This window comes from Eutrigla gurnardus, assembly GCF_963514095.1.
Source record: "Eutrigla gurnardus genome assembly, chromosome: 4".
NCBI lineage: Eukaryota > Metazoa > Chordata > Actinopteri > Perciformes > Triglidae > Eutrigla > Eutrigla gurnardus.
Window position 1 is genome coordinate 3509609 of NC_139918.1, and position 26404 is coordinate 3536012.

Here is a 26404-nt window from a genome sequence, read left to right on the forward strand (position 1 = left end):
GGATCTCAGTGGTTAACTGTAATATTCACAAAAAAAACAAAAACAATTTTTAAGTAATTTACTAACTAAACTAATTTAAGTATGAAAAATAAATATTTATTTGGAATACTGAGTCTAGCTGCTAGAAAAGCAATTACAAAGAAATGGCTCAAGCCAGCCGTCCCATCTATAGACGAATGGGGTGATATTATTTACGATGTGTATGTAATGGAAAGAATCACTTTTTCAATGACGCTCTAAATTCAATGACATCTGGAAGCAATGGAAAATGTACATTTCTCTGAAACACCCTTCTTTTGTTTAAGGTTTTTTTTTTTTTTTTTATATATCAAGATTTTGGAGCCCTGGGGCCTCATGTATCAATGTTGCGTACGCACAAAAACGTGGCGTACGTAATTTTCCACGCCAACGTTCAGATGTATCAAAAGTGAAATGAGCGTGGAAATGTGCGGTGTCCCACGCCAGCTTCATGGCTGGCGTACGCACGTTTCTACAGCTATTGTGTCTTTGGCGACACTCTGAGGTGATGCTGGGAAACTGTTAATTATGTGAAAACAATTAGTCCTCAGAGTAGGCCTAATGTGCATATCAGAGACACATTAATGGACAATTAACACACGTGTTTGCAATCATATAGATGGATATAAAAGCATGCGCAAAGTGATGAAAAAATGGCATTAACAATGGCAGCCTTGGCCTTGTTAGAAGACATCGCAAACGGTAACATCAGACGTGAGAGGGTGTTTAGAGAACAGGAGGATATGTTAGCAAATGACAACAACTGGCTCATGAGTCGTTTTAGGTTGCCGAGGCAAGTGTTACTGGAGCTGTGCGCAGAGCTGCGGCCGGCCCTAGAAAGAAACACAGCCAGGAGCCAGGGGTTGTCCGTGCCCACACAGGTGCTGACCACTCTGGGGTTTCTGGCAACAGGAGCCTTCCAGAGGGAACTGGCCGACCGGTCAGGAGTGTGCCAGTCCACTCTGAGCCGAGCCATGCCAGCTGTGTGGGACGGGATCAGAATGTCATCCAGGTACATCAAATTCCCATACAATGCTGTTGAACAGGCCAACATTAAAGCGCAATTTGCAGCAAGAGCCGGTTTCCCTAATGTAATCGGAGCTATTGACTGCACACATGTTGCTATAAAAGCGCAATCACAGGATGAATTTGTTTTTGTCAACAGGAAACATTTTCATTCAATAAATGTTCAAATAATATGTGATGCGCAAATGCAGCTCACCAACATCGTGGCAAGGTGGCCTGGTTCAACGCATGACTCGTTCATTCTTACTAATAGCATGGTTGGTAACAGGCTGGAGGCTGGCACGGTGCGCGATGGGTGGCTTCTCGGTGAGTAAATGTATCCGTTTAATTGCGCCCCGAATGTAAACCAGCACAATGCCCATTTGGGCACGTGCATTCAAATATGTGCATTTGTTTTTCCCTGGTGAAAATAGAGCGGCAGAGCTATCTAACAAACCCTTTATTGTCTCCTTGTGTTCAGTATTTGTGTCGATAAACGCGTGCGTAAAGTGGGAAATGTCACACTGCAGTAGCCACGGCGCACTTCTGCAGTCATTAATATAAGTGTGATCAGTCTTGTCCTTGTAATGAAGTTGTTTTGTCCTTCTGTTTGTTTCCGGCAGCAAATATATATATATGTAATGGTATGAGCAGTCACATTTCTGCCTCCTTAATTGATGTGTTGATTGGCCTATGAGGTAGGGGAGTGAGGGCATATAGGGAGGCTCTAGCCCCCCCCTTTCTTCCTCTTGCTCCCTAGCACTGAGCCCCACCCACTTCCTGGTTGCAGCCTTCCACTTCCACACAGGTAAGGTGCATGGCTGCAGTGCTGCTGCTTGTGTTTTTGCTCTCGTTGGATGGTATTAATTTATTTTATTTGCGTTGTTAGCGGGTAGTTGTGGCCGCGGTTACTGTCCCCGTTCCAGTACGCATCTGTGACTGGAGGACTAAGGTGCGTACTCGCAGCATCTCTTGTGTTTTGAGTCATTAGTGGCGTCAGCTGATCGGCAACCTGTTGATTTTCCCTGTAGCTTCCGGACGCTCCATTCGCGGACCTGAGACGCTCCATCTTCCACGGAGCAGTACATTCTCCCTCTTTGGTTGACCACAAGGACGCCTGCAAAATAGTCGCAGCTTAAAGATAAGTAGCCTGGGATCACTGCTGCTTCGCCGGGCCCCGAGTCGAGCCGCGACTCGGTGACGACTGTAGACTGTGTGACTGTTTAAGTGTTGTCGGCGGAGCTCACCACGGCTCCACGTTGCGCCTCGGCGCGTTCTCTGCTCGCTATAAACTGCGACACCTGCTGCCTGCAACGTTACCTCCGCCCGGTCCTCAGTCACGGGCTGAGTGGCGGCACCACGAGGACTCGTGGTTGTTTGGTGTCCGTGTGAGCGTGTGCATGTGAGTGTGTGCATGTGAGTGTGTGCATGTGCGTGTGGGTGTGAATGAGAGAAATGTGTTGAGTGTGAGTGTGTATGTGAGTGTATGACTCCAGGGGTTATGATGGGGCCCAGGTGAACCATCAGATTTAGGATTTCTGTTTGTTTTCTTTATTTCTTTTGGTTTTGCTTGATAACTGTTATAATATTATTTGTTTATCTGATTGTGTTTATTGTTTATAGTGGTTCCCCTATTAATTGTTCCCTTTTTGTTCCCTGTTCCTAGCATCTGAGAGCCAGCGGTGGAGGTGGTGTCCCTGGGTGACGGTTTCCCTCTGCGTGCTGTATGACACCTTTTGGTTTGTTTTCTCTACACATTATAGTTTGAGTTGTTCACGTGTGAATGGGGTGCTCTTTAACTGAAGGATTCCCTTCCCCTCCTACCCCTCCCGGCTGTGTCTCCTCATTGTTGCAGGAACCCTTTATTCCCCCCTTTGCCCCTTAACTTTTTAATTTGTAATATTGGTTGTGAAAATAAAACTGTTATAATTTATTGAAACATTTTGAGTTATTTTTTTTTTTTTTACAAAAAGTAATAGTGATTCAATCAAGTGGTGCATGAACAAAGTAAAACAACAATAAATATATAAAACTAAATCTATTTCACATGTCGTATTCCTCCTCCATTTGACTCCAGGGGACAGTGGCTACCCCCTGAGAACGTGGCTGTTGACCCCTCTCACTAACCCCGGCACCGAGCAAGAGAGGAGGTACAACGACCTCCATTCCCGAACTCGGGCAGTGGTGGAGAGGGCAATCGGCCTGCTGAAGGGGCGCTGGCGCTGTCTAGACAGGTCAGGGGGGGTGCTGCTGTACACACCGGAGAAGGTGTGCCGCATTGTGCTGGCCTGTGGTGTCCTGCACAACGTGGCACACCGCCATGGCATACCACTGCCAGAAAACATCCCCCCACCAGAGGAACCGGATGCCGGACCCGTTAACCTCTACCCACCCCGGGAAGCGATACGGGCCCGGCAGCATCTGATTTCAATGATGTAAAGAGGCAAGGACATAATTTACTTTTTAAGTGCATTTATTGCCTTGCAAATATCCCCAAGGACATTGATCAGTTGATCTAGACGATCATTGACGCCATGGATCGCTCAAACAATTTCCTCCTGCCATTCCAGCAGAGCACGGCCAGTCGGGCGGACTTCAGCAGCTGGCGTGGAGTCACCGGGGCGCGTGGTACTGGTGGAGCCGGTGGAGACGCCGGGGAGCATGGTGCTGGTGGAGACGCCAGGGCCCGCGGTGCCGGTGGAGGTGCCTTCTCCTGGCTCATCGTCTATTTAGAAATGATAATAAAAAATTAAGTAATTAAACATGAGTGAATGTGTTTATATCCTGGCAACTTTACGCACGAGCATGTAGAATGTGAGCAGCCTATTGTGCGACCAGTATAATGACAACATTTCTGAGTTTAACACATTTACCTTGGGGATGATCAGTGTCGCCCTCATGGGCCCCCACAACTCCGGTTAGAGCTGTGTCACCCACAATGGCCGCCACTCTCTGGTCAAAGGGGGTCAGTTCCTCCCCTCCTGTCCCCCCGCCCGTTGCGGTCACGCTTCGGCGGTGGGCCGAAATCCTCCGCTTCACCTCAACCTTCACGTCGGACCATTTCTTTTTTATTTCAGGGAGTGTGCGCTGCGCCGACCCCACAGCGTTCACTGCCTCACACTCACGCGCCTACTCACATTTCTTTTTTTTTTGTGTTAATGCCTGATGAGAGGCTACCAAATAATACTGGTCTTCGAGTCTCGACTTCGTTTAAGAGCGTTTCGAGCTCAGACTCGGTGAAGTTGCGCTTCTTCCCTTTACTCATTTTGTAGATCTGATGGTGCAGAGAGGGGAATCCCCGGTGCAGGCCCTATTTAAATTCATTTGCATATTTAAATGGAGGCGTGGACAGGGAGGAGTTTAGCACTTCCACATGTGCGCTTAATTCCACGTTGATTGGAATGTACAAAGGAAAAGTGCTTGGATCCATGCGTACGCACACTTTGATACATCTGATTTTTTTTCAGTATGTTTCAGTAGGAAATCCACGCAATTTTTAGTACATGAGGCCCCTGGAGGTGACATGAAAAAAAAAAAAAAAAAAAACTGAGAAAAGGTATGTACTGGGGACAAACACTGACTAGGTTTGCAAGATCTCGAGTTTGTTTTGCGAGATCTTGACTTTCTTTTGCGATATCTCGAGTTTCTTTTGCGAGATATTGACTTTCTTTTGCGAGATCTTGAGTTTGTTTTGCGAGATCTCACGAATCCATCAATGCATATGAGAACCAGAAACGTTCCGGAGAGCTTTAGCCAATAAAATTAGGTTGCAATTCCTTATTTTGCCAGCATGAAGCGACCAAGCGCAAAAAATGACGGGCTGCACGCAAGAATGCAGGCCAGGCTGCAGTGTCTGTGTCGGTGAAATCACTGAAAGAGATCTCAGAAGTGATACCGCTTACGTTACATTTGTTAGGGATGGGCCGACAAATAGCAACTTATTTTGAGATGGAGCTCAAATACAGTCTACATTAGGCTTAGTGTAAATGGAGTTGTTAGGCTACATTATGTTAATTAAAAGATTAAAGTTAAGAGTAGGCCGAGGCTATTTTCTTTTGCTCAGATTTGATTTTAGAGCCTCTAAAATCAAATTGACAATTTAAATCGAGGCTTAGGATGGAGTGATGTGTAGGAGCCCCCCGTCCCCCACCCCCTCCCAGTCTGTTCTCAGGTGAATCGAATGTGATGTCAAAGTTCAAACATATCATTCTTTGAGTCATTCTTCCATATATAATTACAAGATGTGAGCATTGTCGTTCATATATGTTGGGACGACAGTCACAGCTTTTGTGCACTTTTTGCATATTATTTCCTTTCTTGGTTTTTCAATTGACTTCTAGGTCAGTGCCTTCGCTTTGCGCTGTCAGATTTTTTCAGAAGCTACATGGTGGTGGCGAAGAAGGGTATAAAATGGAAGAGGACCTCGAGAATTTCCTCATCGGCAGAGCCGTGGCCCAGGACAAGATTGTTCTCATGAAGAGAGACAAGGTGGGTAGAAAATGCACTAAATAAAGTTACTTGTGCCGTGTCATAATTATGATATTTGCCGTGCAGGAAATACAGAGACACTTAAAGTGATAGCAGTGCTAGCTAGCTCAAGTGGTTAGCGCTCGTGTCTCTCAATCTTGATGTAAGGGTGTGGACGTAAAGGTAGAATTGTATCTGAAATGCTTTCTGCCCGTTGTAATCTTTTAATAGAATTGTGAAATGTCCTGCTAACGTTAAGCGTCATGGAAATACAGGGGCGGCAACAACGTACCTCGTTTTTCAAGTATCAAGACCATAGCCATAAGCTGGTCGGTGGGTGAAGATTTGGTGTTCTTGCTAGCAGCAAATCAGCAAGAGTAATTTCTATTTCTTACCCCTCATTACATTTCATAGAATGTTAGCGTTTCCTCAGTCCCCTGATCCCTAAATCGCAACCCCATTTAAATGTACGTCGTTATTACCATCAGAAATTCGGCAAGCAATTAACGCAAACTCTGCAGAAACCCCGCCTGAAAACGGCTAATGTAGGCTACTACTGCTGTGCTACATAATGCATGTGCCCCAGTACACAGTGCAACACACACTACGCCTACTACAATGTCATGACCAGTACCTAGGGTTGATTATTTAACTGCAGGTGCCCTACCCATACACTAGTCCCCAGTATGCAGCATGGTATGCAAGCCGCAGAGCCCTACCAACCACATGGCCAGAACCTCTTTAATTAATGGACTGCAGGTGCAGTTTATTGAGCCCCAGACACTACTCCTGTGCTATTTGTCCATATACTGCATACCACATGCTGCTTTCTCCAGAGATCAGTCTGTAGTAAGCAGGTAGTAGGCACTTTTGGAAACAGCAACTGTTCACAATAATTAACTAGGCTAATGATTCATGGCTACTTATGTTTGTTGGTTGTACACCCCATGTTGTTGTATATGAGTTAACGTTCCAAGCCATTTTTAACTGCTTTTCTCCAACATCTGTTGCTTGCAGATTGACAAGGCAGTACTTACACTGATGACCGATGCACAGCTTGCACGATATATACCAACCTACGGCGATCGACTAGCTGTTGTCTCTTTTTTGTCATCAGCAGCGCCATACACCTAAGAGAGAGACTCTCTTAGAGAGGATAAAAGCGAAGATAGAGGATAGGAAGATGTTGAAAAAGGATTGCCACATGCCATCAGAATCACATGGATTGTCAAGAAAAAGCAACAAAAATGCAGAAAAGCAGGTATGAAAGATAGAAATTGGGTGGCTTCACTACTCTCACCCAGGCGAGAACGAGGCATGGTGGTGGGACAAGATACACAACGATTGATAAAGGAACTACTGTCAAGCAGTTGTTGGAAACCGGAAAACAACTGTTTTTTCTCGATTTAGGGATCAGGGGACTGAGGAAACGCTAACATTCTATGAAATGTAATGAGGGGTAAGAAATAGAAATTACTCTTGCTGATTTGCTGCTAGCAAGAACACCAAATCTTCACCCACCGACCAGCTTATGGCTATGGTCTTGATACTTGAAAAACGAGGTACGTTGTTGCTGCCCCTGTATTTCCATGACGCTTAACGTTAGCAGGACATTTCACAATTCTATTAAAAGTGTGCACAAAAGCTGTGACTGTCGTCCCAACATATATGAACGACAATGCTCACATCTTGTAATTATAAACAGAAGAATGACTCAAAGAATGATATGTTTGAACTTTGACATCACATTCAATTCACCTGAGAACAGACTGGGAGGGGGCGGGGGACGGGGGGCTCCTACACATCACTCCATCCTAAGCCTCGATTTAAATTGTCAATTTGATTTTAGAGGCTCTAAAATCAAATCTGAGCAAAAGAAAATAGCCTCGGCCTACTCTTAACTTTAATCTTTTAATTAACATAATGTAGCCTAGCAGCTGCCACACCTTGGCTCCAGGGGAAAATGTAAATATTCGTTTCTTTTTAATACATTTATGGAATTACTCTGTGTCAATTTGTATTGATTTATCTATTATTTAACACATATAAATGAACTACAAGTGAAAATCAGAACAACACAATCGATTTCTCTAGATATTATCTTTCCCAACACTTGTATCCCCCCTCCATATCTTGAAATGTGGTATCTCCCAGCCCCCCCCCCCCCCCCCCCCCCCGACGAGACGACGGAGGTCAGAGTCATTATTGTTATCGCGTTTTTGTTTTGCTAAGTTAATTAACTAAAATGAAAAGGAAGCAGATAACTTTAGAATCTTTTTTATAAAAAAAAAAAAGAGGCAGGTGATGGGTCCAATGTTGCCCCAGCAGCAGAGGGAGGAGGACCAGGTAGTGAAGGCGGGATTCAGGCTGTTAACTCAGCACCCTCTTCTCCCTCCCTCTCCTCTTTGCATTTGGACTTTAACAGTTTTAAGTTTACCCGATATGTTCACGTGATATTGTTGCAATTACATAGTGAATGAAGTGAACAGAATGAGTGAAATTGTGTTTGTCAGAAAGGCTATTACTGCTCTCTAACCCTGCCACTGGATGCGCAATGGCGCATTTGACTGAATTGATTGATTAACGTGCGTAGTTAAGTGTTTGTGTCCATAGTTATGTTAGCGGAATGTGAGTGAGACTGCATTTGAAAAAGTTCAAATTTTCCTAACCACACAGATAAGCTACATAGCAGACTTGTCACTTTTGTTATGATTATTTGCTGGGCATGTATATTGATTGATACTGTAGTTAAGTCATGTGACTAGTAACCTTGCCATACCTTAGCTTTGGCTGAATTGACGCCACTGGAAGAGACTGTGGGCAAATTGTATGAGTCAACAAAGTTGAAGCCTCTCCGTTTTCACATCTGCTTGAAGGACAAATTCTTAGATCAATCCTCTGTGGAGGACGAAAGTGACTCCTCGGGCCCAGCGGAGCCGGCGTAATGCAAGTTTCGACCAGCGCAGCCTTGCGCACGGTCAGTTTGGCAGTTTGGTGGATCGCCTGCCGCCAAGATGGGTGTGGCGGCGCAGCAGGGGGAGGCGTCACAGATTCAGCTTGGCGTATCGGAAGTTTCGTGGCAAAAGCCTCGCCGAGACTTCGCCGAAAGCCCGCCAGCTCCAACCTGGTCTACTCTCGGTGCAAGGCGCAAATAAAGTCCATTCATTCAAGGCGAATCACAGCTGGCGGAGTGGAAGTTTGGCTGATGGCGCGCATTGCGTACACGTCACCAAGACCTCACAGGCAGGTTTCCACAGTTCCAGGCACATTTAAATGCAATAAACAATCACAACAAACACTATTTAATGCAACTAATTGAATCAACACGTGAATTATATCTATATAGATTGTCCCGTCACATCTGACGTCAGATCAAAGGCGGATGGCACGCGTAACGGAAGCTCAGCCTCTCAGACCAAAACATCTCCCTCTCCCTCTCCTGTTTTTTATAATATCGGCATTGTTATTATTATGACTATACGCACGCACAGCGCGTGATGTGCGTGGTGGGAGCGGCGGCGCTGCTTCTGTCATGGGGTTGTCAAGTGACGGAACTTGCACTGAACCTCCCCTAACGCATTAAAGGTGAGGAGAGGAGCTCATTTGATTGGTGAAGATCTGAATCGGCTGTATTAATCCCAGTCCACGCCTCGTCTCCTCCTTGTCTCCCACTCACACCTTCTTCTCCTCCCTCTTTCCCACTTGCGCGGGTGGGCGAGACGGGAGGTGTGCCTGCGCGAGCCTGCGTGGTGCACGAAGCTTGCAAAGTCCAGGCGGACACACCCCGTCGGCGTGGCGCAGCTGACTGCGCCTGGTCTATGAAACTAGGGCCCCTCGACTGAAGATGTAGAAGATCGAGACACAGGGGTTTGTTACTGTTATTCATTCTTGTTCCTATGGACAGTAAATAATGACCACAAACAATTGGGCTATGGGTCAAAAAACATTGAATTCCCCTTTAGCAGATGTATTTTTGGTGTTTGTTAACAGCTCAGTGAACAGTGTATACAGTACATTGTACATTTTTACTTTGAACTCATTTGTTGCATGATTTAAAACCTTTTTTGTTGCAGTATCTGCATGCCATTGCTTCAGACCCAGGAACAACTGACTCATCCACCAACATTCCCAGTGGGCAAGATGATGGGCAAGAGGAGACTGACTCCATTATTAATGTTGAGGACACCGTTTCAGAGCAGTCTTCTGATTCGGATGTAGAAGTGACGAGCCAGAGGAGAGTCAAGGATTCCAATGCAGCTTCAGACTCAGTCGAGTGGCGTTCAGATTATGAGCCTGCTTCAGAAGACGAGGTGACAGTCCAAATGGGACATTCGGATGTCATACAGGTAAGTTCTACGTCCATGAAACCCTTCAGAAAAAGCAGCAAATTTGAGGGAAGCAGGTAATCCAACCATTTTACTAATTGCTGGGGCGCTCCTTCTGAATAGCCATGAGTCCAAACTTTTAGCTGCTAATTAGCATGTTATAGATGGCGGGCCAGGGTCCATATTCATTAAGAATTTTATCTTGGCGCTAAGAGAACTCCTAAATCGCGCTAAAAGTTGCTAACTAAAAGACTTATCTCTTAAAAGTTATTCACAAAGCTGCTGAGACTTACTTTTAGCTAGGAAAAGTTACAACTTTTAGGATAAGATAAAAGCTCTGTTGCTATGGTCTCATGCATGAGCCTGCTTGCATTTACATCCGTGATTGTTGGTTAGTGACAGACCTGTGGAAGTAGGCATGCTCTATGGTACTGCGCTGCTGCGGAGTGCTGGCAAAAATCACAGGCTACAAAATGAAACAGTAACGGGGTATGCTGTGGATTAGAAAAGTATCTAAACACCTTTTTTAAATGCATTTATGATTACACGTTTGCATAGATAAGAAGTACACCAATTGAATTTGATCGATTCCTCATACAATGACCCTTTTTTGTGTTCTGTGTTGGCCTTCCAGTCAAGAGAACTACAGCCAATGCAACCTGCACATGCATCACCTGAAACCCTCCAGTCATCAGCTGCCAGCTCAGGGCCCACAGGGGGGTTTTGTCGAGCATCAGTTTGTAGAGTTAAGGTGGTCGAAGATGTTCTGTCTGTGTTTATGGACAGTAGTGTCATTTCTGTTTTTGAAGATGGATTTCGTCAATGAAAATGCTGTTGATGATTCGGGAGATTTACACTGCATTCTGGGAGATGTTTCTTCAGCAGTGTGATGGGGAGGCTGAGAGGGTCCCAAGGCTGAGGCCTGATTACGGTCAGGGTGAATGACAAGCGGTAGGACGTGTATGGGTGAAAGGGCTACTAGATCTTGGTGTAATGCCAGTGATGCTTTCAAAGGCCTTCATTTTAGCGTGCATACATGGTATGGATTCAGTAGATGTGGACGTTCTCGTTATGTCCTTTCTCAACTACCTACCTCCAGTTGAGAGGGCAGCCATGGAAAGGGCTCTTGAGGGGATGATGAAGGACGATGATGAAGAAGACTTGCTTGACCTTTTCTCACAAATGGGCTTGCATTCTCTTCCACCAAAAGGTCATATAAGAGCAGCCATTGAGTCCATGGCTCACAAAGCTATTTTGCAGGAACCTTAATTTGTCCAAGCTTCAGTACAGTTATGATGGCTGTACAGCAAAACCTTCCTGACAAAGAAAGTGTGTTGGCTCTGTACAAGTCCAAAAAGGCCACAGGCAAGCGAGTAGTGCAATTGTTGGAGCGTTGTTAAAAATGCTGACCAAACACAGGTGGAAAAATTCCTACGCTTCTGCACAGGGTCCAGTGTCATATGTGTAAAGAAGGTGATGGTATCCTTTAATGCTGAAACTGGACTCGGCAGAAGGCCCATTGGGCACACCTGTGGTGCTACCCTTGAGGTATCTTGCACTTATAGCTCATTCCCTGAATTCAGGACAGAGTTTGATAACATCCTTTCAAGCAATTGTTTTGAGATGGATATAATCTAAAAAAGAGCAGTGTAAGCTACAGTTAGCATATTTTGTTATGAAGGCCTATTTTATTTAACATTTATATTTTTTTGCTTTTAAAAGATTTACGTAAGAATACGTAAATGTGCAAATTTGCAAAGATGAGACGTCAAATTTAGTTCTAAAAATAACCTGCACTTGATACTTTAAAACTTCTATTATGCTTGAGTGTTCATGTGTGTTGCCCATTGCAGTTATACACTGTCAAACACAGTGTAGATTTATTCTGAAATACTTGTTTCTCCAGAAGTTGTGAAGTCACCCAAACTATTGCTTTCTTTTGTTGCATTTGTGCCTATTTTATTTAATATTTATTTATATTGTTTTGCTTTCAAAAGATTTCCAAATACATAAATGTGCATATTTGCTAAGACGAGATGTCAAATTTGGATCTAAAAATAACCTGCACTTGATACTTGATACTTTAACACTTCTATTATGCTTGAGTGTCCATGTGTGTTGCCCATTGCAGTTATACACTGTGAAACACAGTGTAGATTTATTCTGAAGTACTTGTTTCTCCAGAGGTTGTGAAGTCACCCACACTATTGTCCTCTTTTGTTGCATTTGTGGAAGACCTGTACATTAAAGTTTGAGCATTTTTCAGATCCTGCTTTGAGTGTGAATCTGTCAGCTGAATTTTTACCACTCTACGTTGTAATTATGTTCAGTTGTTTACTTCTCAAAACAAAAACAAAACAAGAAACTAACAAGACCAAAAAGTAGTTTAATATGGGTCATGTGCTGTGGCACACCAAGTTTCAACACACATTACAGTAGGTGGAGTGTGAGTGCACTGCAGGTGAGTGTCCACTGAAGTAGGAGAGAGGGTGAGGTAGAGGTAGTGTGAATGGAAAAGGAGTGCACTACAGGTCAGTGTCCAATGGTAGGGGAGGGAGGATGTGAGTACTGTAAGTCACATTTGCAGAGCAGTTGTAATGGCCTCTCTCAGGCGCATATACAAGTTAACGGACTGATAAGGGTCCTCAGGTAGATGCAGATCTACACTCACCGGCCACTTTATTAGGTACACCTTGCAAGTACCGGGTTGGACCCCCTTTTTCCTTCAGAACTGCCTTAATCCTTCGTGGCATAGATTCAACAAGGTACTGGAAACATTCCTCAGAGAGTTTGGTCCATATTGACATGAAAGCATCACGCAGTTGCTGCAGATTTGTCGGCTGCACATCCATGATGCGAATCTCCCATTCCACCACATCCCAAAGGTGCTCTATTGGATTGAGATCTGGTGACTGTGGAGGCCATTTGAGTACAGTGAACTCATTGTCATGTTCAAGAAACCAGTCTGAGATGATTCACGCTTTATGACATGGCACGTTATCCTGCTGGAAGTAGCCATCAGAAGATGGGTACACTGTGGTCATAAAGGGATGGACATGGTCAGCAACAATACTCAGGTAGGCTGTGGCGTTGACATGATGCTCAATTGGTACTAATGGGCCCAAAGTGTGCCAAGAAAATATCCCCCACACCATTACACCACCACCAGCCTGAACCGTTGATACAAGGCAGGATGGATCCATGCTTTCATGTTGTTGACGCCAAATTCTGACCCTACCATCCGAATGTCGCAGCAGAAATCCAGACTCATCAGACCAGGCAACGTTTTTCCAATCTTCTATTGTCCAATTTTGGTGAGCCTGTGCGAATCGTAGCCTCAGTTTCCTGTTCTTAGCTGACAGGAGTGGCACCCGGTGTGGTCTTCTGCTGCTGTAGCCCATCCGCCTCAAGGTTCGATGTGTTGTGCGTTCAGAGATGCTCTTCTGCATACCTCGGTTGTAACGAGTGGTTATTTGAGTTGCGCCCACAGAATTGCCGCTCACTGGATATTTTCTCTTTTTCGGACCATTCTCTGTAAACCCTAGAGATGGTTGTGCGTGAAAATCCCAGTAGATCAGCAGTTTCTGAAATACTCAGACCAGCCCGTCTGGCACCAACAACCATGCCACGTTCTTAAGACTTCTTTCCAGAAAGAAAGTGCTGAAATCGATTGAGTTCGATTTTCCATTTCATGCGCAGGTGCATGACAGCATTATATTATAAAATGTAGGCTATTGCAGTGTTTGAGAATAAAACATTGCTAGAAATCCTTCTAGGCCTAAACATTTATTTAACCATGGTCGAACATACTACCATATAGCCTATACTGATTTAAAAAACGCTATAATAAATATAGAAACAGCGGAGGAGATTGAGCCAATTACATCCTTAATTACATGCGTATTTGTTACCGTTGTAGTCGAAACTTATGCAATATAGCAGCGTCGGTCAATATATCCATGGGGATTGAAGTTGATCCTTATGAAATTATGTATTCCAACGGCTCCGAGGACGGAGACGTCTTTGGTTCAGCACGAGGATACGTTGTATCGCTGCCACAGTTTTGCCACCGTTCACAACCGTCACTGGCGTCCATTTATGACATTTTTTAATTGTTTGACGATGTGCCAATTTCCCAAATTGCTTACAGGATTGTGCCTAATGGGCTAATTAAATGACACTGTAATATACCTAGGCTACTTCTGAGGTTGAGGTAAAGTTTAGCCTTGTTATGAAATGCATGCGCATTTTATTTTTATTTTCTTCATGAATGACTTAAAACCACTGGTGAAACACAACACTGGCAATGTGCAGTTCCATGCGCAACGGGGATTTCTGGATCACTGTACAGTGGCGGTGACCAGCGTCAGGAGCTGAAACATTGCTACAGTAGAGCTAAGAAGGCTCTAAGAGTGCTCCAGATCACTCTTACCAACGTTTGACGTACGAAAGAGATTCGTAGCAAAGAACGTTTCGGGAAACACGCGAAATGTTAAGTAGGAACTCTAAGTAGGGGTTACGAATGACGTAGCGTTAAGAAGGCTTTAAGAAGGCTTCGGGAAACCAGGTCCTGTGCTGTGTCATCTAATTCATCCTGATGAGACAAAAGGTGACAATTAGGAAAGATGCAGCATAGTTCAGACTAAGTGAAACTAAGTAAAATAAGTGTAAAGCAACTGATTACTTTAATGTAGAGTTTGGAAGAAACTTGCACAACACTGGTGGCCTCATCTGTGAAGCTCTAACTCAGCCCAGATTAAAGCTGTGTCGGCTTTGGCATAGCATAGGCCTACTGTTTGATTGAAGCCTTGCAAAACGTTAAAAACAGATGTAAGGGGAAATGAACTACATGGCGTGCGTATAGCGGGAATATTGCACGTTCAAGGTGGTGATACAGTAGGTGTAACCTGCGTTGTCCTGCACGGTCCAGCCCTGCACATGCCCGGGCTCTAACCTGCGACTCAGCAGCAACACGGACTGGGAGCGCAGCGCTGGCGAGTGAGCTAAAACCCAAGGGTGCCAGCATCACTCACTAGCACGTTTTGATAGCTAATACAGGGGAGAGGAAGTGGAACTACTGCATAGGTGTGTGGTTTAAAACTACGCACATTAAAATAACGCATCATAGGAAATTTGCAAGTATCAAGCAGTGGTAGGATAATGTTGCATAACCATCCAGTTTAGTATGCAGAGGTCGTAAACACTTTGACAGTTCTCAGCCAGCTCGGCCACTGCCCTTCCACATCCGGCATTCAGGCACTTCTGTTGTTTACCATCACAACTGTAACATGGTTTGGATGCAAAGGCAGATGGACCGAGCGATCATTGCATGCACATCACACCACAACTAGGCTACATGCCTACATCTCATCTCCGACTGACTCACCTGAATAAGTCCCATGCAGAAGAACTGGATGGGACTTTTGTCCATGAATCCCCCATCATAGAACCCATTGTCCTTCAGCTCTCCAAATAACACAATCCAGAACTCTGTGCACTGCCGGCGAAGAAACCCCCACCAGTATTCTATACGTTAATTGGCGGTGCTTGCACCCTCCAAGTAGCTGCCCAGGGTGTCGTCCGGCTGGGTGGGGACGAGGACACGCTGAAAAGCACCCACACGGCCGTTCTCAGTTCCTAGGTCACCTCGGACAACCCTGGGACAGCCCTGCAGTCGCTCTATAGCCTCTAGGTAGTATCCCCCAATCAACCTAGTGGTGTAAATTTGGACCTTTGGCAAAGTACTGGCGACGCCGGAGACGTCCCGCCTGCCTTTGCCTGACACCCCTCGGATCCAGCTCCCTCAGGACCAACCGCACGTCCTCCTTCCTCACCCGTAGTCCGTGTTGGCGACATTTTTCATACATCCAGTGATAGCCATGAAGCTGTCCTGAATGCTGTAGCTGGCCATGGATGAAATCCACTCAAATCGCTATAGCCTGTCCAGCGGCTGAGCCCCAGTTCGGCGATCTGCCTCTTGAGGTGTCTGAGGCTGATGCTGTAACCTTGCCTCATTTCTAAGGCCGACTGAATTTGATTGTATTTCAGCCCCATCTCAAAATAAAGTTGTATTTGTCGATCCATTGCGATTTCACCGACACGGACACCGCAGCCTGGCCTACATTTATGCGCGCAGCCTGTTATTTTTGCTCATGTTCGCCTCATGGTGGCAAAATAAGGAACTGCATTATATTTGATGGATTTGCGAGATCTCGCAAAACAAACTCAAGATCTCGCAAAAGAAAGTCAAGATCTCGCAAAAACAAACTCAAGATCTTGCAAATCTTGTCAGTGTTTGCCTCCAGTAGATACCTTTTCTCATTTTTTTTTCCATGTCACCTCCAGGGCTCTGTACAAGATGTACTTGATTGGTTGATTACTTTGCTGTAATACTGTGACAGAAAACACCAAATGTTCATGTTGTGTTACTTTTATAAAAATGCTTTGTAAAAGGAAAAACTATATAAAAAAAAAATATATATATATATTTACATCATAATACAGTATGTTTCTTCAGTGACCTGTGGTGGATATAAGTTGAAAAATGCGATTACATGGATTGTGGTCTGTCAAATAGCCTAATGTAATGCAATCATGTCCACCAAATATATGTAGTTTAATATAATTCAGCAATAAGTATTTCATATTTCAATTTGATTTCGAATTGTGTGGCCCTCTGGAAAAAAATAATTGCCCAGCCCTGATGTAGATGGAGTCTGTCTCTCTTTCAGTGAACGTATTGACTTGTGAGAGATACCTGTTAGAGGCTCACTGTCAGACTTGGATTGACGTCTTCTCCTAGTGCTCGATCCTGTTAAAGCAATAACAAAGATAAATACAACACAACACAACTTCTATAGCATTTGCTAACCAAATGGCATATCTCAGTCTTTGGCTTACATTACGTCCGACATTAACGGTTGCCCAATTTCCCAGGGCAAGTAAAAAAAGTCGGCGGGCCAGCAGAACCTGCGCTGACATGCCTGATCAGGCAAGCGCCGAATCGTTTATTTTCTTTCTTCCATGTATTGTAGATTTCCTCTCCTGTTTCTGTCCTCGGAGGAGTTCTATGACGACAGGAGTCAGGACACACACTCGTCTCCCTTCTGTGGCCGCTTAGCTCCGACTGACGCAGGGTTTTTCCTCCATAGAGAAATTTCTCACCGCCACCAGCTCAGTCTGTGTTTTTTCCCTCTGGCTTTTTATGCATTTTTTTTAAAGGACAGCTGGAGAGAGACGGGGACTCGGAGAGAAAGTGAGAGGGGGATTGACACAGAATGATACTGATAGCTGTCTCTAATCAATGAGAGTATTCCCCAGGGCGCACCGTGGCACTTCTTGGTTCCACCGAGCGTTTCAGTGACAGTGAGCGGCCACGCTGCTTCATCACCACCACCGCTGCTTCATCACCACCACCGCTGCTTCACCACCACCGCTGCTTCATCACCACCGCTGCTCACAGTCGAGGCAGATGCACGGTAGCTAACAGTCACCTGTTACCTTTACCATACTGACGAGCTGACGTGTCCTTTTCAGCTTTATAATCTCCTCTGCTGTTATCAATAAACACCTGGAGAGATGGTGCTGCAACACAACTACACATGACTGGCTGTTTGCCTGTCACTCACAGCATCCCGCTATGTTTCAGTGTCCCACATCCTTGAGTTTTACAGCTGCATCTCGACAAACTAGAATAGCCCATCATGGAAAAGCCTATTTCCTGTAGTTCAAGTTAAATATCTAATAATAAAATAATAATACCATGCATATACAGTAGATGCACATAGGCTACTTTTTAGGCCAACATTACCACCATATATTAAAAATGTTATTATTGGTGTTTTTTGTAATATGTACTAATCTTTTTAGGCTACTGAATTTTAGGTCTCCATTAAATGTAAGCTATAACCAATACACATAAAAGAAAGTAAATTAAGACATGAAATGTTTCATTCATTGAATTACTGACAAATAAAGTTTTCCCTGATATTCTAATTGAATTGAGATGCACCTGTAAACCTGCAACAAGCCCGCTGCCGCAGGTGACTGTTTCTAATGGAGTTTGTGTTTAGCATAAGTTTGTGGTGTGTTTTGGTTACTGTTACTTTCAAATTGGAATTCAATAATCGGCAATAATCTAAAATCAAATCGATAATTGTTAATAATCGAAAATTGGTTGGTAATCAAATTGAGACCTCATTTTGTAATTGAATATAATCACATCGGCAGCACAGAGACAGTGTTACTGTACACTTAACTTTTGTTGATACTCAGTAAACAGTATACAGTAAATAAAGAAGTTATTTAAATAGACATAGGCCTATTGCTCCCTCACATGATCGATTATGGGTTTATTTTGAACTCACTCACTAATCGGTGATCAGTGATAGGCCCCAAAAAAGCTGATCATATAAAGGCAGGCCAAGTAAGAATTTAAATGGGGCAAGTAGATTTGCAAAGTACTTGCCTGGCAGGGCAAGTGGGAAAAAACAATAACGTCGGAACATGGTATGTAGTTTAATACAATTCAGCAATAAGTATTTCATATTTCAATTTGATTTCGAATTGTGTGGCCCTCTGGAAAAAAACAATTGCCCAGCCTTGATGTAGATGGAGTCTGTCTTTCTTTCACTGAACGGTTTGACTTGTGAGAGATACCTGTTAGAGGCTCACTGTCAGATTCTGATTGACATCTTCTCTTAGTGCTTGATCCTGTTAAAGCAATAACACAGATTATTACACTGCTCTCTTGAATGCTGCGCTCTGATTGGTCAATCGCTGCATTCTACGGTCTGTTATTACCGTTATTGACCATTGTCAAGTATAACAGACTGTTGCTAAGGAAGGCGCTCTGATCAGAGGAGCCCAGATATGCAGGATATTTACCTTACGTTTCATTTTTACCGTCATTAAACAGCTTCAGACTAATTGTGATGTCAGATAAATTACTTGTAACTTGTTACAGGGAGAGTGGAGGCTCCTTCCGAATTGTGGCTGAAAACCAAACCTGCATGATCAGAGCCTCGGACCTGGTGTCACAGCTCTCCTCCCGTCTCGGTGGCACCGCGTGTTGGCGACACAAACCCGCCCCGTGATCTCTTGTGTATCTCCTATTTTTAATTTGTATTTTGACCAACATTATGTTTCAAATTAATTATTTCACTCGTAAGTCGTGTAATAAGCGGTAATGTATAGTCGGTCGGTTGTTATGGAGAAATAAACCCCGACAGGATGTATGGAACCCCGACGCAACTGATTGGTAAGACACCGTGTGAATGAAAACCATAGTTATTTGTTTTCTTCATAGAATCTGGAGACATCAACCAGAGTGAAGGGATGAGGACAGAAGAGAGAGGAAAAGAGACAGAGGAGAGCCAAAGACAAAGAGGAGAGAAAGGAGGGAGGAGAGACGGAGTAGCAACTTACCTGATGAACACAAACACGTGTCTCTGTCTCTGACATGTCACTCTCCACAGCCTCTATTACCTGTTCTGAACACCAGGAATAACAAATATATTGAAAAAAGACTTTGAATGTGAAATGAAGTTAATGTTAAGAGTGAGTTTGCTTTACCATTGGGGTCAACTTGGATTTCATCCAAGCTCCTCCCTTTGAAATCCGACAGCCGGCCTTGTTCTAGTGCAATCAAGACTTTGCTGGCTTTCGCCAGTTCCATTGTACCCTCTGGTAATCTATAATATTGTCTGTGTACTCGGATGTCGTTGTCTAAAAAGTTTGCCAACGTGTCCATTTCGTTGTCCTTCAGGTTGAGGACTGTGGAGAGTGTAGATATTTGCTTACTCAGCTTGGACGAAAGAGTCTCCGACAACATTATATCGGTAGTGAGAAGAATGGCCACCATCTTATTCAAATCACTCACAAAAACATGTTCTCTTGGTTAACTTTTTTTTGTAGGTCCTACGGTCCTACACTTTTAACTGCATGTTATGCAAGTAAAACAAATTAGATCTCACACACACACACTGAGAGCCAAGTTTCACTGTACTCTACTCCATGGTGTCTCGCTGTCTCTCTGCCTAGTAGCGGTACCCCATGACCCGCTATTACTGCCTAAATTCTGCCTGAGTTTCCCCATCTTCACTTCACATGTGAATACTCCCTTCACTGCCAGTGGCTCCCTTGATGAGTATGTATATAGTTTCTTATCTGACTTGGATGACTTACACTTTATCTTTTCTTTCTTTGATCCTTCCCATGTACTTTCATCCGCTATGTTGGTTGTAGCCCCTGAGTCAATTAACATTACTAGGTCTACACCCCCCACATTAAATGTTAATCTATCAGTGCAGCTTTTGTCCCGTACTACAAATGCGAAATCATCTTGCCTTTCTTCTTTTCCTGAGTCTACAGGAGTCTTTTATTCTATTTTCTTTCTGTAATGCATTTTAATTTTTTTTTATTATTTTCTTTAAATTCTTCTATTTTTCTTTTCTTTTTTCTTCTCACTTTGTTTTATGATGTGAAGCACTTTGAGTCTGCCTTGTGTATGAAATGTGCTATACAAATAAAGTTGCCTTGCCTTGCCTTGCCTTACATATTTCACTTACCCCTTGCTAACTTTAGTTCTGTCAGCAGGGTTTTTCCTGCGTTCAAAATTGCGAGGCGGCCGCCTCCAGCTAATTTCGTGCCGCCCCCAGCTTTTTTCTTAATTTTGTGCCGCCATATCGCTCTGCCCCCAGCTATGGATGTCATTTTAACTGCAGTTGCTGCATTGCGCCACTATGGGGGCGCCGTATCAACAGCGCGTCGAACGAGTGACAGACGAGCCCGAGACGGCCCCATCATGGGTTTGGCAAAGTAGCGGGTTTGGACCGCATCATTTTCGAGGGAGACTTACAGACTCTAGCATCAGGTATCCCGAGGTATAGGAGGAGGGACCGCAGCGAGACCCGCCGCCACCCGCTGACGCTGCCCTCGTTTCCCCCACGAGAGCGGTCCCGTCGGGGTTACGCACGCGTAACGCGGTCAGCCGGAGACTGAAAGTCCACCGACTGCCGCGCCCGCACATGCAGTCCCGACGGGGGCCCATCCCCGGCCCGAAGGTCGGGGAAAGAGGGAAGGAGGGGGGAGCGCGCCGAACAAAGTGACAGACGAGCCCGAGACGGCCCCATTATAGGTTTAACAAAGTAGCGGGTTTGGACCGCATGATCATCCGATTTTTGGGGAGATTACAGGTCACGTTAGCCATCCTAAAGGATGTTGCCCGCGGACCCCCACGAGGAGGTGTGACCCAACCGATTGTTCTTTACTAGACTCTGTATCCACGTGTTCCCCTGTGACTCCGGTTTCCATTTATAAGAGAGTCATAGTTACTCCCGCCGTTTACCCGCGCTTCATTGAATTTCTTCACTTTGACATTCAGAGCACTGGGCAGAAATCACATCGCGTCAACACCCCCCATGGGCCTTCGCGATGCTTTGTTTTAATTAAACAGTCGGATTCCCCTGGTCCGCACCAGTTCTAAGTCAGCTGCTAGGCGCCAGCCGAGGCGACCCGCCGGGACCACCGCGTGAACGGGGCCCGATGGGCACCGTAGCTGGGGGAGATCCGCGAGAAGGGCCCGGCGCGCGTCCAGAGTCGCCGCCGCCGACCGCCGTACCATCACAAGCAGGAGTGAATGGCAAAATCGTGTTCTTTCTTGCTGTTTTCCCCCTCGGGTATCACGTGAATTGGGCGTTCCCGGGGGCGTTCCCAGGTTGCCGACTGGATCTATGGTCAGGATGGTACCACCTCTGCCTCAATTTGAGCCAGGAAAAACCCTGGTCAGGTCCATTAAAGTCAAGAAACACAGGAGATAAAAATACTGTATGACATTTTTTATTGGATAATTATGAATTAAATTTGGCAGTATGGCTCTGTTCAGAGGAGTCGCTGATTTTTCATGAACACCATGAAAAAAGCAGAGAGTCAGGGGACAGCAGCAGCATTGGGGAACGCTTGCCCAGTTTAAGACTGGGAGAGCTAACTATTCCCCCATGAACAGAGCAGGCAACATGACAGACATGGGTCATTCTTACTATTCGCTACCATTTCAGCGTGCTAACTTTCTATCAAAAAGTAAAAAATGTTCCATGTTTTTAACATTTCATCTGAAAGAGGGATTTTCAAACTAAGAAAAATGTATTGGTCCAGCTCAGGATATTATACCGTTATATTTGTTTCCAAATTCAAAATCAGTTATAGTGATATTTACATTTCCTAAGAGCTACAATGTCCCTTATTTCACCCTGCAAGGATATTTTAATAAAGTATTCATAAACATCCATTATATTGAAAGAAGACGTTTTAAGGCACAGTGTAATTTCAACACATTTTTTTTTAGATTTAAAATGAATATAAATGGAATTTGGCCCCATTTTTTAGTCATTTTATTTTGCTAACTCATTCGCTTCAAATAACCACAGAGACATGCATTATGTTTGTTGATTTGATTTAATAACATAAAAAACACACACGGTAACAGGGTGGACAGGAAGTAACAGGGTGGACATTACACCAGTGAACAACTAAAACTTTGAACACACCCCACCTCCCCACCCCCCAACAAACACAGGTAGATGCATGTCCACATTAAACAATCAAATTCACTGTACACCCAAAATAAGAACACTTTTTTCTCATACCTCTCACCTTGCAACAGACCAACAACCAGCAACAAGACAGACAGACAGACAGTCACAGAGAGAGACAACTATGCAACAGACCAGCAACCTAAGTGTTTTCCAAGGAAATCCCACACAATCTTCTCCAGCTGAACTGAGCTCTAATTCAAAGGATGTGGCTCTTTCATGAGACACACAACCTGGTCATCCCTGTACCAGGTAATGTCCTCTCGTGGACTTGGCCAGAAGAACTTGTTGGTCCCATTCTTGTGTATGCATTTTACTTTGATATCATCTTCAACCTCCAGGATGATTCCTGGGTAGGGCTCACCATCGTAGTTGATAATGCACCACTGACCAATGTTATCCTTTGTTATGTTCTCAGGCTGTGATGGTCTTTCAGTGCAATGTGGGCTTGCATCTTCTCCCAGGCTCACCTCCTTCAGGCCATAGCATGCACAGTCCAGAACACCTTTGTCTGCCTAGCAAAGGCAAGTTATGTCCCGGTATTTAATTGTTCCTGGAGAGGAACTGAGGACTTGGTGGATTTTCATAGTTCCTTTGACAGGCACAAGCGTTGGTGCATCCATCATTTCTAGCACTTTCCTCTCAACATCTTCTTCTCCCACAAAAAAAAGTTCCACTGAAGTGCCCATGTTCCTCAACTTGTGGAACAAGGCTTCTGCGTTGGGGATATCTCCTCCATGGTGGACAATTGTGTCAGCAGATCTTTTAAGGGTACCCCCAACACCATCTGGAGCCCCCTTTCCGTGGCTGGCCTCAAAGAAGTTCCAGCTGATGTCTTTAAAACCTTTTTTGAATGGCTCTTTTGAGAGCAGGTAAAAGTTGCCCTTTTGTTTGTACTGTGTACCTGGACCATCTATGAAGACATGGAGGTGATTGATGAGAGGGTATCTTTCCCTTACCATGTCTAACACAGGGTCAAGGTGGGCCCATATAGCAGGGGGACCATGCCGTCTGGAAGGTGAGATAGAGCAGAAAGTTACTGGTGACTGATCAGCTGCAGTGTACAGTACGCCAGTATGTAGGGTTGCTTGCTGGTGTGACCCTCTGAAATGGACTGCTTGAATTTCTAGAGAATACTTACAGGAGTAGTTCTCACTGAAATCTACATGCAGCAGACATTCATTGTTGCTCAGATTTTCCGTACGTTTCCGTACTGCCAGCGGATATTAAAGATGTGCCGCCTAAATCTGAATAGCCTATTGTGAAATTCCCCTGCAAGTGCATCCTCGGTTGTCATCACAGTTGTCTTCACAGTTATTGTTGACCTTTTCCCAGACACCTTTCCATCACTCAATTTGGCATTTTCTTCCAGAGACCACTGGGCAAGGGCTAACTCTGTGTTGGTAGGAGGTCTCAGCAGTGTGTGTGTTGAGCTGACAGTCTTTACACTCACCATATGCACAGAGTTTGGATTTAGGATCACGCATTGTTGCGTCTACCATCTCCTCAAGGTGTTTTGTTGCTGACAGACCTTGGATGTACAGGGTGTTGGCCATGAACTGTAAGTTCTCATGTGTCCTGCACTGACAGGATTCACAATCAGCCTCTGTGGGTACCACAACCCAAAATGGTCTTAAGGTGCAGAAACAAGAGTAGGAGACCTGATGTTCAGTTTCTGACAGGAACTTCAGGTGCAGATTCTTAATTGTATCGGTTTTAAAACACTTCTTTTTTATTTTCTTTTGAGTTACTGTTTGCTTCCGTCCTGTTGTCATCCGACTGACGTCATCTCTTAGGAAGAAGGCCTTTACTTTCTGCTTGCAATCAGCAGGTAATCTGTTGCTTTCTCTCAAAAGTCATGAGCCTTTCATCCTGTCTTTGACCACGCTTTTTTGAAAAGCCTAGTCATCTGCACAGCCCTCTGTAGCCTGTATTTCTTTATAATTTGTCCTATTGTTGTTTTTGCAAAAATGTACCTCTCTTGTTCCTTTTTGGTGTTTTTGTATTTATTTCTGATTTCTTCAATTATTGATTCCTGCAGTAACTATCTTTTCCTAATCGTGTTATTAACTATTTGATGACGCAGCAGTGCATCCACTGTAGAAAGTGGGGATTTTTTCGCGGGCACTTCTTCTTGTATTTTTCTTTTTTTCTCTTTTCCTTCAGCAACAAGGCCTTTAATTGTGTCATTTCATTTTTGAGCCTCCACCTCCCCTGTCTGACATTCCTTCATCCAACAACATATTGCCTGAAACACAGGAAGCATATTGTCACAATTAACAATAACTCATTACAGATAAAAGTTTGTACACCAATTCTAGGATAGTAGGCCATTAGTCAGAGACAGACAGAGATAAAGACAGACAGAGACTGACAGATATAGAGACACACAGAGATAGACAGACTAGACAGACAGAGATACAGAAAGAGAGACGGACAGAGATACAGAGATACAGACAGAGACAGACAGAGATAGACAGACAGACAGAGAGACAGAGATAGACAGACAGACCGATACAGAGAGACAGACAGAGATACAGACAGACAGACAGAGATAGAGACAGACAGACATACAGATACAGATAGATACAGACAGACAGACAGAGATACTAACTGACTGACTGACTGACTGGGCAAAATTATGTTTGATCATTCAAATCTAGAATCTACAAAGCAATCGACTGTCAACTTTCTTCTAACCTTGAGGGTCCTGGTTGTGGGGCATTTTCTGGCTCTGGGGGACTATCTGGACTTGGAGGAGGAGTGGTCATTGCCTCAAATGCTGTCCTGCCTTTGGCACATTCCCTCTGCTTTCTTTTCTTTTTTCGCCATTGCTTTCTCTGCGCTCTCTTCTGTCTTTCACTGAGATCTGCCACTTTCCTTTTTCTTCCTTCCTCTCTGTCCTTTCTCCACTTCTCTTTCTCTATATTGAGATATTTCTCTCTTCTCTCAGGGTCTGCATCACAACGTGCCCTGTAGCGCCCCTGCTTTTCAGCAGCAGACAAAGGTGCCATTCCCTGACAAATACATGCATACTATTTAAAATCATCCTTTTGGAAGTATACAGCAAATTGATACATAATAAGTTAGTAATAAATACCAATACACACTTAAAACACAAAAATCTAGGCATCTTACACCCACCCTGTTACTATGTGTCCCCCCTGTTACGGTGCATAACCGTAACAGGTTTTATGCTCTTTTTTTTTTGTAAATTTTATTTGTCAAGATTTTTATAGATACAGGCACACACGATACAAACAAAAGTAATAAAAACAAGACAGTAAACCAGACATTTAAAAAAACAAAACAAAACAAAAACAAACAAAAAAACATACAGCCAGCACATAATATAGTGTATAATGTGTTTATACATGTCGATTCATTGAACAGATGTCCCAGAAAGTCCACTCACACAGATTGAGTCAAGGAGGCCGGAGGGGAGTGGCAAAGTCTCAGTATGGAGCACAATTAGGTCCCAGTTTGTGGTCTATCCTTCCTGATGTAGTCTATGAAAGGGCCCCAAATCTTCTTAAACTTAGCATGGGAGTTAGAGATAGAAAACCGAACTTCTTCAAGGTATAAACAAGAAACCATATCATTTAGCCACCTCTTGAAGCAGGGAGGGGAAGCTGACTTCCACTCCTTTAGGATGACCCGTTTTGCAATGGTCATACCAAACATGAGGGCTTGTTGTAAAGCGGAAGGAAGAGCGAAAGAACCGCTGGAGCAGCCCAGTATCACTAAGAGACAGTCAGGAACCAGTTGTCTATCATAAACAGCACTGTACAAACTGAAAATGTCAACCCAGAACCTTGTGAGCTTAGAGCAGGACCAGAAAAGATGCCCAAGAGTTCCATCAGCTGATTTGCATTTATCACAAGTGGGGGAGACAGAAGGAAAAATTCTGAAAAATTCTGTTTCAGTCTGGTCTTGGAATAGTGCAACCTATGAACTACCTTAAACTGAATGAGCTGTAGTCGAGCATTAATAGAGCAT

At 44.2% G+C, this 26404-nt stretch overlaps 1 long non-coding RNA gene across 1 annotated transcript in view; it reads left to right on the forward strand.

The window, feature by feature from the left end:
- The first annotated feature begins 883 nt into the window (after positions 1-883).
- The window catches only part of LOC311012815, a 347190-nt gene continuing 321669 nt past the window's right edge, over positions 884-26404 (forward strand). Inside the window, exon 1 of the long non-coding RNA XR_014597080.1 lies at positions 884-1574. This is a non-coding gene — a long non-coding RNA (uncharacterized lncRNA). The remainder of the gene's footprint in view (positions 1575-26404) is intronic.